Raw genomic sequence first — 14,041 nt, 5'->3', positions numbered from 1 at the left:
CTTTGGAACAGTGAGCTGTACAAGTTTTCATTTTCACGGACCACTGTTCCAAAGATCCGTCAGACACCTGTGGGGGGTAAATTCTCACTGCACCCCTCATTACATTCCGTGAGGGGTGTCGTTTCCGAAATGGGGTCACATGTGGGGTTTTGTTTTTTTTGCGTTTGTCAAAACCGCTGTAACAATCAGCCACCCCTGTGCAAATCACCTCAAATGTACATGGTGCGCTCTCCCTTCTGGGCCTTGTTGTGCGCCCCCAGAGCACTTTGCGCTCACATATGGGGTATCTCTGTAGTCGGGAGAAATTGAATTACAAATTTTGGGGGGCTTTTTTCCCTTTTACCTCTTCTGAAAATGTAAAGTATAGGGCAACATCAGCATGTTAGTGTAAAAAATGAAATTTTTTTACACTAACATTGTGGTGTAGACCCCAACATTTCCTTTTCATGAAGGGTTAAAGAAGAAAAAGCCCCCCAAACCTTGTAACCCAATTTCTCCCGAGTACGGCGATACCCCATATGTCGCCCTAAACTGTTGCCTTGAAATACGACAGGGCTCCAAAGTGAGAGCGCCGTGCGCATTTGAGGCCTAAATTAGGGATTTGCATAGGGGTGGACATAGGGGTATTCTACGCCAGTGATTCCCAAACAGGGTGCCTCCAGCTGTTGCAAAACTCCCAGCATGCGTGGACAGTCAACGGCTGTCCGGCAATACTGGGAGTTGTTGTTTTTCAACAGCTGGAGGCTCTGCCTTGGAAACAGTGGCGTACCGGACGTTCTTATTGGGGGAGGGGGGCTGTGTAGGGGTATGTGTATAAGTAGTGTTTTTAACTTTTTATTTTATTTTGTGTTAGTGTAGTGTAGTGTTTTTAGGGTACAGTCACATGGGCGGGGGATTACAGCGAGTTTCCCGGCGCAAAATTTCCCGGCGCAAAACCCACTGTAAAAGCCTCGCCCATGTGAATGTACCCTGTATGCATGCTGGGAGTTATAGTTTTGCAACAGCTGGAGGCACACAGGTTAGGAAACACTGAGTTAGAAACAGACAATGTTTCCCAACCAGTGTGTCTCCAGTTGTTGCAAAACTACAACTCCCAGCATGCCCAGACAGCTGAAGGGCATGCTGGGAGTTGTAGTTCGGCAACATCTGAAGGGCCAGATGTTGCTGAACTAAAACTCCCAGCATGCCTGGACAGTCAGTGCACACTGGGAGTTGTAGTTTTGCAACAGCTGGAAGAGCACAGATTGGAGACCATTATACAATGGTCTCCAAACTGGGGCCCTCCAGATGTTGCAAAACTACAACTCCCAGCATGCCCAGACAGCCAAAGGCTGTCTAGGCATGCTGGGAGTTGTAGTTTTCAGACTCCTAGAAGCAGCAGTGAAGATCTTCACTGCTGCTTCTGAGGACCATATACTTACCTGCCGGTCCCGTCGCTGCTCGTCCACGTGGCCGGTCCTGCTGCTGCTCCTCGGTCCCGCCAGGTAAGGCCGCCGGTCCCCTGATGTTCCCCCCCTATGCCGCAGGTCCCCGGACCACAGGGACCAATCACAGTGATCGCTGACCAGGACCATCAATGGATGGTCCTGGGGGTGAAGCAGAAGTTGTCCCCTGCTGGAAACAGCGGGACTTCTGCCAGTTAACTCGTGCTATGCTGCGCATCGCCGGGTTAACTGAATGTCATTTATAAACGCCGGGATGCCAGAACGCACTGCACAACCCGGCGTTTATATATGACATTCTGCGGGAAGGGGTTAAAAAAGACGCTGGTCATTGAAGCAGTCCACCAAATCCGAAGTAGTCCACAGGATACATGGATCTGAAATGAGGAGAAAAAAAGAAAAATAGGTTAATACATTTATTGTCACCCGTCCGCGCCTGACTACAACTCCCAGCATGCCCTTACAGTAAGAGCATGCTGGGAGTTGTAGGGGGGGGGGGTGACAATCTCCCGCCCCACATGACTACAACTCACAGCATGCCCTTACAGTAAGGATATGCTGGGAGTTGTAGTCATGTGGTGCGGGAGATTGTTACCCCCCACGCACACACTACAACTCCCAGCATATCGTTATTGCAAGGACATGCTGGGAGTTGTATTTGTGCGGCAGAGGGCAGGTGACAGGCCTGTCACCCGCCCCCCTACAACTCCCAGCATGCCCTTACAGTAAGGATATGCTGGGAGTTGTAGTGTGTGTGTGTGTGGGGGGGGGGGGGGGGGTAACCATCTCCCGCACCACATGAATAAAACTCCCAGCATATCCTTACTGTAAGGGCATGCTGGGAGTTTTAGGGGGGCAGGTGAAAAGCCTGTCACCTGCCACACAACTACAACTCCCAGCATGTCCTTACAGTAAGAGCATGCTGGGAGTTGTAGTCATGTGGTGTGGGAGATTGTCACCCCCCCCCCCCCTACAACTCCCAGCATTCTCTTACTGTAAGGACATGCTGGGAGTTGTAGTCGTGCCAGCCAGGGAAGCGGGTGGTAATGCGCTCCGCTCCTTGGCTGCAGTGATCAGAGAATCACTGTAATTTCATATTTCCTGTCGTCACGTGACACGGGACCCAGCGGGAAATTTGAAATTACACCAAACTCTGCGGCGCTGTAGTAAGGAGCCCGGGCTGACATAACACTGCAGCCGCCCGGGACTCCCTCAGCCAGGCAGGGAGATGTGCAGAAGCCGTCCCTGCCATCTCTCGGTGTGTACTGCAGTGCTGAGGGATGACAGGGACGGCACCTACACATCTCCCTGACGGCTGTGGGAGTCCCGTGGGGGGCTGCTGAGTTATGTCAGCCCGGGCTCCTTACCAGGCGCTGCGGAAATAAAAGTTGACGGAGCCCGGGTGGCTGAAGTGAGGTTAGCCCGGGCACCTTACCACGGTGCCGCAGGATATCTTAGGAGCCCGGGAGGGTGCAGACTGATGCCAGCCCGGGCTCCTTTTAACATCTAGCGGAGCCGCGCAGCTTTTAGTCCCTAATGTAATATCAAATTTCCCGTGATTGGCTGCTCGGTCCTGGCCAATTACGGGACCCAGTGGGAAATATGAAATTACATTAAGGGAAATAGAAACTCTGCTGCGCCGAGGTTTGTTAAAAGGAGCCCAGGCTGGAATCAGTCTTCAGCCGCCCGGGTTCCTCCGATTCTATCCCCGCTACCCTAATACAATGATGGGGATGGGGACACTGCTTTATATAACCCCCACCCCCCTTGTCTTCCACCCGCCCGCGCCGCACATTGTCCGCCCGCTACAATACTACAACTCCCAGCATGCCCTCACTGTATGGACATGCTGGGAGTTGTAGTCTTGCAACAGGTAGCAGACAGATGGGAGATGTGCAGCGCAGGCGGGTGGGAAACAAGGGGGGGATGTCATTATGTTAGGGTAGCGGGGTTAGAATCAGACAGAGCTGGGCGGCTGCAGAGTGATGCCAGCCCGGGCTCCTTTGTACAGTTGCAATATATTTCCCGCTGGAGCTGTGATCACGGCTGCCAGCGGGAAATATAAAATTTGCTCTCAAAAGCCGTTTTGTGTGCCAGCTCCGAGCTGGCTTATATTTATGCAGTTTTTGAGGGCTTGCGACTTTTTATGCGACTTTCGCACTTGATAAATCCCTGACCACTGAAAAGTAAAAAATAAAATTTACTTTCGTACGCTTTTTTGTAGCTTTTTGCTTACAGCCAAAAGTCGCACAAAAAATTGCTTAAGTGCTAATGCGACTTTTTCTGCGACTTTTGTAAGCAAAAAAAGAGCTCTAAATCCCTTGATAAATGTCCCCCATTGTATTTGTGAATCAATATATAATTTGGAATGTCCATTTTTCTTACAGGCAGAAAAATGCTAAATTTTCAAAATTTTGGGATTTTTCACCAAGAAAAGATGCAAGTAACGACAAAAATTACCACTATGTTAAAGTAGAATATGTCACGAAAAAACAATCTCAGAATCAGAATGAAAAGTAAAATCATTCCAGAGTTATTCATATATAAAGTGACAGTGGTCAGATTTGCAAAAAAGGGCCGTGTTGTTAAGGTGAAAATGAGCTGCTTCCTTAAGGGGTTAAAAATCTAAATATAGCTATTAACTGTTACAGTTTAATAATGGGAATAAGTGCCTCCTCCAATAAAAAATGAATTCCCCCTCTTTTCCCATTTTACAAAAAAAAAATTTTTTTTTAAATAAAATAAATCAACATATTTGGTAGAATAGTCTGAATGACTAAAATATAACGTTAATGACTCCATACGGTGAACGACATAAAACATAAAAATAACAAAGTCCAATGCTGAATTGTGATCACATCCCGGGGAAAAAAAAAAAAAAGGAATAAAAAGTCATCAAAAATCAGATATACACAAATGTGGTACCGATGAAAACAACAAATCACAGATTAAGTGCCCATACAAGCATAACCATATGAATAAAACATGTCCAGGGATTAACCCCTTGGGTACGGAGGGTTTTCCCGTTCTTGCACTTTCATTTTTTCCTCCTTACCTTTTAAAGATCACAACCCCACAAAATCCATATGATGGCTTATTTTTTTGCACGTATACCATTGACTGTGCGGTTTAATTAACTATATATTTTTATAATTCCGACATTTCTGTATGCGGCGATACCATATATGTTTATTTACACAGTTTTTGGATTTTTTTTTTAAGGAAAAAGGGGGGTGATTCAAGCATTTTTCACTTTTTTTTTTTCAATGTTATAGCTCCCATAGGGACCTATAACACTGCACACACTGATCTTTTACATTGATCAATGGTTTCTCATAGGAAACCATTGATCAATGATTCTGCCGCTTGACTGCTCATACCTGGATCTCAGGCACTGAGCAATCATTCGGCGTTCGGACAGTGATCAAGTTAAACGCTGCATCTAAAGGGTTAATAGCGCGCGAAACCACGATCAGTGCTGCTCGCTATTAGCCTCGGCTCCCGGCTGTTGTTAGGGGCCTGGCCCGACCCGCTATGACGCTGGGCCACGGCGTGGCCCCGCATCATAGAAAGGTGGTGGGCGGAGGGCGTATAGGTATGCCCTCCGTCCCCAACAGGTTAAAGGAGATCTTTAGTGCTTATAACTTATACCCCAACCTAAGGGGATGAGTTATAAATCGCGGGGGGGTCCGAGCACTGGGGCCCCCCGCGATCTCCTGTATGGGGCCGTAGCAATGAACAGGAAAGGGGGCATTCTGTTCCCGCATTACGCGGCAGCCGGCACGCCCTTCCATGACTTCCATAGAAATACATGGAGGGGCGTGCCCGCTGCCGCGTTAAGCGGGGACGGAACGCCCCCTTTCCTGTACATAACTGTGGCCCCGTACAGAAGATGGCGGGGGGCCCGATCGCTCGTACCCCCCCGTGATCTATAACTTATACCCTATCCTTAGGATGGGGGATAAGTTATAAGCACTACAGATCTTCTTTAAATGTGAGTGCAGGTGCAGTGACCATGCCGGCGTATAAGATGACTTGGCGTATAAGACGACCCCCAACTTTGCCGTGCTGGGAGTTGTAGTTTCACAACTGCTGGAGGCACCCTGGTTTTTAGTATACAGTATTAGTTTTTACTTGCTCTGGCCGGCCCCCGCCTGCAGCTACACACAGGAGCCGGCCCGGGCAGATAATCAGAAGTTTTCCTATTCCGGACCTCAATACCCGGCGTATAAGACGACCCCCGGCTTTTCAGAAGAAAATTTGGGGTTATAAAGTCGTCTTATACGCCGGGATATACGGTATTTATATATTTTTAACCCCTTCAGGACAGGTTTTTTCAATTTTGCACTTAGTTTTTTCCTCCTCACCTTCTTAAAATCATAACACTTTCAATTTTCTACATACACAGTCCTATGAGGGCTGTTTTTTTGTGCCACCTATTGTACTTTGTAATGACAACAATCATTTCACCACAAAAACTAGGGGAAAAAAAAAAAACTCCATTCTGATTTTTTTTTTTTCGGGGCTTCAGATTCTACACAGTGCACTTTTCGGTAAAAATGACACCTTATATTTATTCTGTAGATCCATACGATTAAATTGATACACAGCTTATTAAGGTTTGATTTTGTTTTACTTCTGTTAAAAAAAAATTATTACTTTTACACCAAAATTAGTACGTTTAAAATTGTCCTCTTCTGACCTCTATAACTTTTTTTTATTTTTCCGTATACAGCAAACAATTAGCCCTCATACAGTTTAAAACATACTTATATTGTTCAAAAAGTTAGATTTTTTTTTGAAGCAGTACAAAAAGAGTAAAGCGTTTACCCAAGCATTGACCCTCAGTATAAAAAGAACATGTCAGTGAATAAAAACGAAAACCCTCAAAAGTTGCCAAATTGTGGTTTTCTTTTCAATTTCCAGCCGTAAATAATATATATATATTTTTTTATAGTACCGTACATTTTATGTTACCGTACATTACAAAGTACAGTTGGTCGCAAAATAAACAACAACTCATATTGGTCTTTGGGTGGAAAATTAAAATATTTATGGCTCTTAGAAGGGGAGGAGGAAAAAATGAAAATGTAAAAATGAAAATGTCCTTTGTCCTCAAGACCAAAAAGGGCTGTGACCCTGAAGGGGTTAAAGCTGTAATCGTCAAATCCTTTGTAAACCCCCAGTATATAACTGTACATAGTGTAAGTAAAGTACAGTACAGCCATTACAATGGATACACATACACGTGATGTCATCTGCTGTGACATCACACATCAAAGAGACTTTCTCCAGGGTAGAATCCAATCCCTAACACTTATTTCCTCGGTTCGGCGGGTGAACACGTTCTCCTACTAGACCTGCGCTTATTTTGCAAATTGAAGAGAATTTTGTCTATTTAGGCAAAAGGATCCTGTAGGGACGGCGACCATGAAGCTAAGAGGTAGGAATAATGAAAGCTTCCAAAATTTCTGTTTAAAAATGGATTTAACATGAATGTATTAGTGTAAAGTTAATATAGTAGAGTTCTGAATGCTTGGAGCGGGCGGTGGGGGTCATGACATCACAACCACGCCCCCTCAATGTAAGTCTATGGGAGGGGGTGTGGCGTGATGTCACGAGGGGCGTGGCTGTGACATTACGACCCTGTCACCCAGTGTTCTGAACAAAGGCTAGGTGCTGCACAGAGATCACTGGGGTCCCAGCTGCGGGACCCCGGCGATCAGACATCTTATCCCCTATCCTTTACATAGGGGATAAGATGTCTAGGGGCAGAGTACCCTTTTAAGTCTCTTACAGCAATTGGGTAAAGGTTTACTCCTGTGAGATAAATGATTTTGTGTGAACACACACATATATATATATATATATATATATATATATGTATATATTCATAAATAAATGAATATAGGTCTAATATATTGTATCCTGTCGCTATTTTGCAGATATCCCAGTTCTCTCGGTGCCTGTCGTGTGTCTCATACATTACGTGACGAGTTTCCTTTGGCGGTATACTAACCTATATCATTATAAGGTCACTCCACCATATTATGAGATCCATAAAATACCTGGGAAGAAGATTAAGCACCGTGGTCAGCGAGCAGATGTGGCTATTGACATGGCTTTAGGTGACAATTCAGACCCACATGAATCCAGGCACAGCGATCATGTGACAGTCACCATGGCGGATAACCAGATGGATTTACCAACAACCTCTGAAGATGCCTCGGAGCCCAAAGTGTCTTGGCTGCAGCGGACTTGGCAATATGCTAAAAGCAAACTGAAGTGGTCCAATTATGTATCCAATGTTTGGGTTGGAGCATGGGCCATGGCCAACCGCACACTAACCGGCATGATGACCACATTCAAGATGCCATTTTACTTCCTACATACACAGCTAAGAAGTATTACAGCAAAGGCCATTGACGATCAATGTGAACCAATTTAACAAGACGGCTGATTGGGTCACACAAGATCTACATATGGTTGGGGGTGGGGGTGGGGAGGAGCCCGAAATGCAGCCACCTCCACGTGGTGGGCTCTGGGTCACTTGATACATTAACAAGTGAGCGAGGAGCTGCATAATTCAAGGCACATTTCCCATATAGGACATACAGATTGTAATGGAGACAGAAGATATTGTCCACCTAGAGATACATTTTGCACATAAGTGGGAAAACAAGCCCCCCCTATTGGATGATTAAGGAATCAGAGATCTGTAGAAGGGGAGAGGTGGATTCCCAGGAATAGAGGATGACAATATATCTCTAGCAGAATATCTCTGGATAAGTGGATATGGTGGAAACAGTATCATTATTACAATTATTTTTAACCCCTTAAGGACCTGCAATGTAAATGTATATTTGCATTGCCATCTTCTGGGATCACCACGTCTCTGGATGCGGTGATTGGACTGGGATGGCTGTTGTTATCTAAAAGCAGCCACCTCGGCATATCGCCCAGGGGGGGGTCCCGGGAATCCCCCCTTGGCGGCAATCGCTGTGATTCGTCAGTCAATACTGACCGGTGAATCACGGCTTTTCCAGGCCAAATGGGTCACTGGTCAAATGGTGAACAAGGAAATATGGGTGATTGGTGCTGTCCGAGACAGCACCAATCACCATTGCCCAACAGGAGTGAGGTGGCACTGGTGCCACCTCACGATCATGGTGATTGGTCGGCTGAGACCAGCTGAAGAATCACGGCATCTTCTGGGCTGTCCTGATGGCACCCGTTCCACCCCTAGTCTGGAGGGCGAGAGCGGGTACCGACCATGTAGTGTGCAGTGGCGGGGATCGCTTGCTGGTGGTGGCAGGAAATGACTGGCAGCAGCAGCAGGAGGTGAGGCCTGTGTGCCTTCTACTGTTTCATAACTACAACTCCCAGCATGCACAGCCAAAGGGCATGCTGGGAGTTGTAGTTATGTAACAGCTGGAGACACCCTGGTTAGGAAACACTGTGCTGTACAGATGCAGTGGGGCCGGTATGAGAATAGCTCTTAGTGTAAGATTATATGGGAATGGTCCTAACCTTTGAAGTGGGAACTTGCACTTAATGCAGATTCCATTTCTTTGGAGCCAAAACAACACGAGTTGTGTGTCTCATCTTGCTCCTCCGCTGCTGCTGAAGCCTTCCTCATCTATGCCGTCTCCAGAATTTTTGTGATCTGGAGTATTGTTATTGGAAGTCTCCTTGGAAGCTCTGGAAGACGGATATCATGGTAGAGACGTCTGTGCTGAGAAACGAAGTTCCCGAAACAACGAGTAGATAAAGTAGATAAAGTTCCTTATCTACCCTTTATTACCAGTAGTGTTTCTAGAGAGTGACGGGGAAGGGGGGGGGGGGGGGGGGTTGGGGCGTACTGCATCGGATGAAGCTGTATTACTTTTTTTTTTTTATTAAAGGAAAATTTTAGTGCCACATATGGGTTATTTACGTAGTTTGTAAAAATCTTACACAACTATTTTGTGCCTTATTCTATTTTAACACAACATTTTCAAATTTAGTGGGTACGCCAGCATGTACGTGTCCTACAATTAACAAGGTGTGCAGTGTGTATTTTTAACCTTAAAATTAATAGAGTTGTTATATAATTAATGTTTTCTTAACATTAACCTTTGTGGTCTCCCGGTACAGGACCGGTCCTGTACCATCCTTAAGTCCCCTCAGGAAGAGTCCCTTAGGTCCATAGGGCTCTCCTGCAGGGCTCCCCCCTTGTTGTCTCATAAATGCAGTGTATATTCATTATGTGTTTTTATAGTTCATATGTATAAAGTTGTACAGTTTGTATAAAACGTATAGGACCTTCCTTGGTCATGTGATCTACTGTCATGTGATATACCCAGAGTTCCATGGGCACAGGAGCTCCAAGCATTAGCAACCAATGGGCTTTTGTCCAGCCCCCTAGTGTATAAGTGGCTGTAGTCTCTATACTCTCTCTTATCTCTTGGACTCAAAAGGAAGCACAAAGTCCTGTATACTACAAATTCATCTCATCTAGGCCAAAGCCTAAAGAAACACAGCCACTTCTAAAACGTAAGTTACAATTCTCTCTACAGATCCAGTGACTACTCCTCAGCTAAGGAATATATCAGTAGCACAGTGGTCTGCCTAAATATCTCAATAATAACAAGTCCAAGCAAACCTGTGAGGTGTCCTGTGTCACGGTTGCCTCTGAAGGAACTGCATAATTGTAAAGACTGTTCCCTAAACATTTCAAGTAAAAGTTCCAGTTTATTCAGAATCCTTGCTGTGGACATTCCTTTATTACAAACCATTTTTGGGTTGGTTGACGGCGGTTACTATACCGGAATAACCACATACTCGCGTCACGAACACTAAGGGGTTAACAACATCTTGCCCCCAGGATTTATACCACCTGCTACATACTGCAACACCCCAGTCACCACATTTCTTTTGGCGTCCTACGAACAGGATACGGGTGTGTGCCTTTAATAATTCAGCCACCCAGGCCACCCACAATGAAAAACGGGTGTATGCCGTTATTGCAAGTGCCACTAGTCATCCCCCTGTGCAGGAATGTGTATAGAGAACTGTCCAGGATTGTCGCAATCCGCGACCGAAATTACGCCCAAAAGTGTACAGGACATTGTTGCTGAAATTGTGCTTTGCCGGGGTGCTAGAAAAAGTAAGGGGGAGGTGAAGAATATTGTATTGTGGCCATGGGTAAAATTAGGAACGAAGCCATGTTACGTGCTTCAGTACAAAAGTACCTGAAGTCTCCTCAGCGGCCAATTTGAGTATGTTCCTGTTTTCATAATATGTGCCCTACTTTTTGGTCCCATTACCCTGATGGGTTTGTTCTTACCTTCTTTGTTTCTTGCTCCTTTGAATAGTTTTATTGTATTGTAAAACTTAATGAAATGATCTAATTAAAAAAAAAAATACCTGAAGGGGTTAAGGAAGAACCCAAGAAGCGCGCCAAGATGTCCCATGCTGGATATCATGTAGCAGCGTCTATGCCGAAGTGGAACTGTTGTCTGACTTCCTGTGGGACAGGAAGTCAGAGCTGCACCAATGACGTCCTTCCGGCCGGCCGGCATTTTGTTGAAGCCTCTTATAAAAGGCACCATGCGGCCATCCCTCTTCAGTCCGGAAATGGCAGAGAGGTGTACAGACATGGCGCAGCCCACCAGAGCACGTGAAGAGAGCAACAAGATGGCTGCGGAGCAGCGGAAAGTTACAGTGGCTGCAGCGCAGCTGTTCCATGACCTAGCTGACCGTTTGCAGCAATTGCCCCTTGGGGCCGAGGAGGCCTGCAAGTTGCCCCCGCTTCCAGAGGACGATGAATGGCAAGCTACCCCAAAAAGGGGATCACCACAGTCTTCAGCAGCAGCATCGCCGGTGAGATTGTTCCATCGCCACAGATCCTGGGGATCCTGGGCGGAGATTGCAATCGAGGAGTCAGATGTAAGTACGCCGGCCGAGGCCGCATTTTCTACGCCTTCAGCCCCGACAGGGAACCCCCAGGGCAGAAGTCTGTTCCAGTTAGAGCACGCTCACAGTCACCCCTTCTCCTTCAATGGGTGTTCGGCGACGAGCCAGAGTTTGTCCCGTACTTGTGGGACCATGTCCTTCCCCTGCCAGGGAAGTCCCATCCACCACTTCCCACAGTACAGGCTGAGAGAGCCCGCAGAGAGGCCGAAATAGCCGGCATCATTGAGAAATTAAAAGCCCAGCACAGAGAGAGGTATGGGCCTAAGCAGTTGCCCTATGAAGTATAAGTAGAGCAGCAGGATACTAAAAGGCTGGAAGCCCTCTATATACGCAAGTTGGACTATCCACAAGTGGGTGAGCCACCCTTGGAGCGCCGACTCGCCACAGTTATAAAATTTGATAAAGTACGTGGCTTTGGCACCCTCCAAGACTGCCAGCACGGAGGAACCATGCTAGTAAATAGGAAAGTCGTTCAGCGGGACTGCCTGCCTCCAGCACTCCACTCCTTAGAAGCAGGGGAGATAGTGGAATATACCCCGGTAAAAAGTCTGCGGGGAGAATGGGCGGCAGCCATAACCAGGCCCAAGAATCCCACTCAAATACCCTTTACATATTTTCCGTCGGACGACTGGGACATAGATCCCCATTGAATTCGGCCGATAAGGTGGAAGAAGAAATGTATTTGTCCGAGGCGCCCATCATGGCTCCTAAATTTATGAGGAGAGAGAGAAAAGGAAAAAAGGGGGGAGGCTCAAGCTAAATGTAAAGCATAACACAAAAGGGTGCTATCCGGCTCATAAAACAATAAGCACAATAATAACCAGACTAAATAGCCATAAAGGATGCATACCCAATATCATATAATGCAAGAAAATGTAAACTTTATTATAACACATATGACACAAAGCAAGGAAAAACACTCTAAAAACACTTAAAAAGGCTCAGAAGAGCCGCACTACAACAGTGGGACCAATTGTGGTCACCACAGGACATGGGAAGAAAAATGAAAGGGACCCCTCCTGTCACTCACCAAATAAGTAACAATAAAACACAAATGACAAAAAAGGGCAATGACAAATGGGCTTCTTTATTGGACATGGGCTTACTGGGACACTTTCCCTCCTTCCTCCGTCTGTGGATCGTCCACTGTGTTTGTATATTAGTGTACTGAGTATTACATTCTTGCACCTGCTTCCCTGAGTAACATTCATCGCATTGTACCATTTACCATTTGGGGACTGGCATGCACAGTTTGTTGACTGTCCACTACTTTTTTGTCATTTGTGTTTTATTGTTACTTATTTGGTGAGTGACAGGAGGGATCCCTTTCATGTTTCTTCCCATGTCCTGTGGTGACCATAATTGGTCCCACTGTTGTAGTGTGGCTCTTCTGAGCCTTTTTAAGTGTTTTTAGAGTGTTTTCCTTGCTTTGTGTCATATGTGTTATAATAAAGTTTACATTTTCTTGCATTATATGATATTGGGTATGCATCCTTTATGGCTATTTAGTCTGGTTTTTATTATGTAAATTTATGAGGAGGTCCAGTCCTGCATCTTCACTTACAGAAAATGTGCCCAGGCGTACTCCCCCAGAGGAGGTGAGGCCTAACCAACGGGCACCAACTTATGTGCCTAGGCCTACTACACGCCGGAGGTGAGGCCTAATCAGCAGGCACCGACCGATGTGCCGTGGCCTACTCCACCTAAGGAAGTGTGGCCGAACCAGCTGGCACCTACAGCTGTACCAGCGGCATCAGCCTCTGAAGTCAATGTGGTGGTCAATGTTAATCCGACCATAACACAGTCCTGGCTGACCAATGTAGCCTGGAGGGAAACCCAACCTCGTGCTCCCAGATATATATCACAAAGCAGGAAGCACACCGACAGGCGAGGTTGGGAAGCAAGAAGAACCAATAAGAACCAATTTCTAATTTTTTGCATTCTACTAAATGTGTGGTACACTAGTACCTTCTTTATTGTTTCAGGTTATCATTATCCGCAACAGTTCAAGCCAAGTGCCTGGCAGGACTTCGCAAAGAAGTTTCACCATATGTAAAGTAACCATTTTCGTAAGTTTGTGCCCGGCTCTGGCCGAGAGACTCCTTGCCCTAGGTGATCCTATTAAGTCTTGTGCCCAGCTATAGCCATGATCCTAACCAAAGACTCCATAATGTAGGTGGATTGCTGAGCCTTACATGCACGTTATTGTATATGTGATAAAAGTAATATATATTTGGTGCACTATTTGGCACTCAAAAATATCAGGTAAATTTAACCTGACCATCTTAATTATTTGCTGCTGGTATTTACCCTTTGTGCCTACAAGCAATAAAAGTTATGTTCACCTAAAATGTAATAAAATGTAAATGGTTTACTGTACATGACTACAAAATTATAGAGCGGTGTTATAGTGATTCTACTCAGGTGCTGTCCCAGCTCCACTGGGAGAAACAAGTAAACCACCTTTCAACTAACGCCTAATAAATCAGATACCAAGACTGACTTCATTAAAAGTACATATAAATTCAGTACACATAAAATTCAGTACACACAGAACTCCATTAGTGTACATCTACAAGTTTAGTACACAAAAATCACAAAAATCCACGTATCTCACACATCCAATTAAAGGTTTATTAGGG

At 45.7% G+C, this 14,041-nt stretch overlaps 1 long non-coding RNA gene across 1 annotated transcript in view; it reads right to left on the bottom strand.

The window, feature by feature from the left end:
* Positions 1 to 1,744: 1,744 nt before the first annotated feature.
* Positions 1,745 to 14,041, bottom strand: part of LOC130358070 (uncharacterized) — a 72,176-nt gene continuing 59,879 nt past the window's right edge. The window contains exon 3 of the long non-coding RNA XR_008889401.1: positions 1,745 to 1,819. This is a non-coding gene — a long non-coding RNA (uncharacterized LOC130358070). The remainder of the gene's footprint in view (positions 1,820 to 14,041) is intronic.

This window comes from Hyla sarda, chromosome 2 (genome assembly GCF_029499605.1).
Source record: "Hyla sarda isolate aHylSar1 chromosome 2, aHylSar1.hap1, whole genome shotgun sequence".
In the NCBI taxonomy this organism is placed as follows: Eukaryota; Metazoa; Chordata; class Amphibia; order Anura; family Hylidae; genus Hyla; species Hyla sarda.
This window is presented reverse-complemented; position numbering and strand designations above follow the sequence as displayed.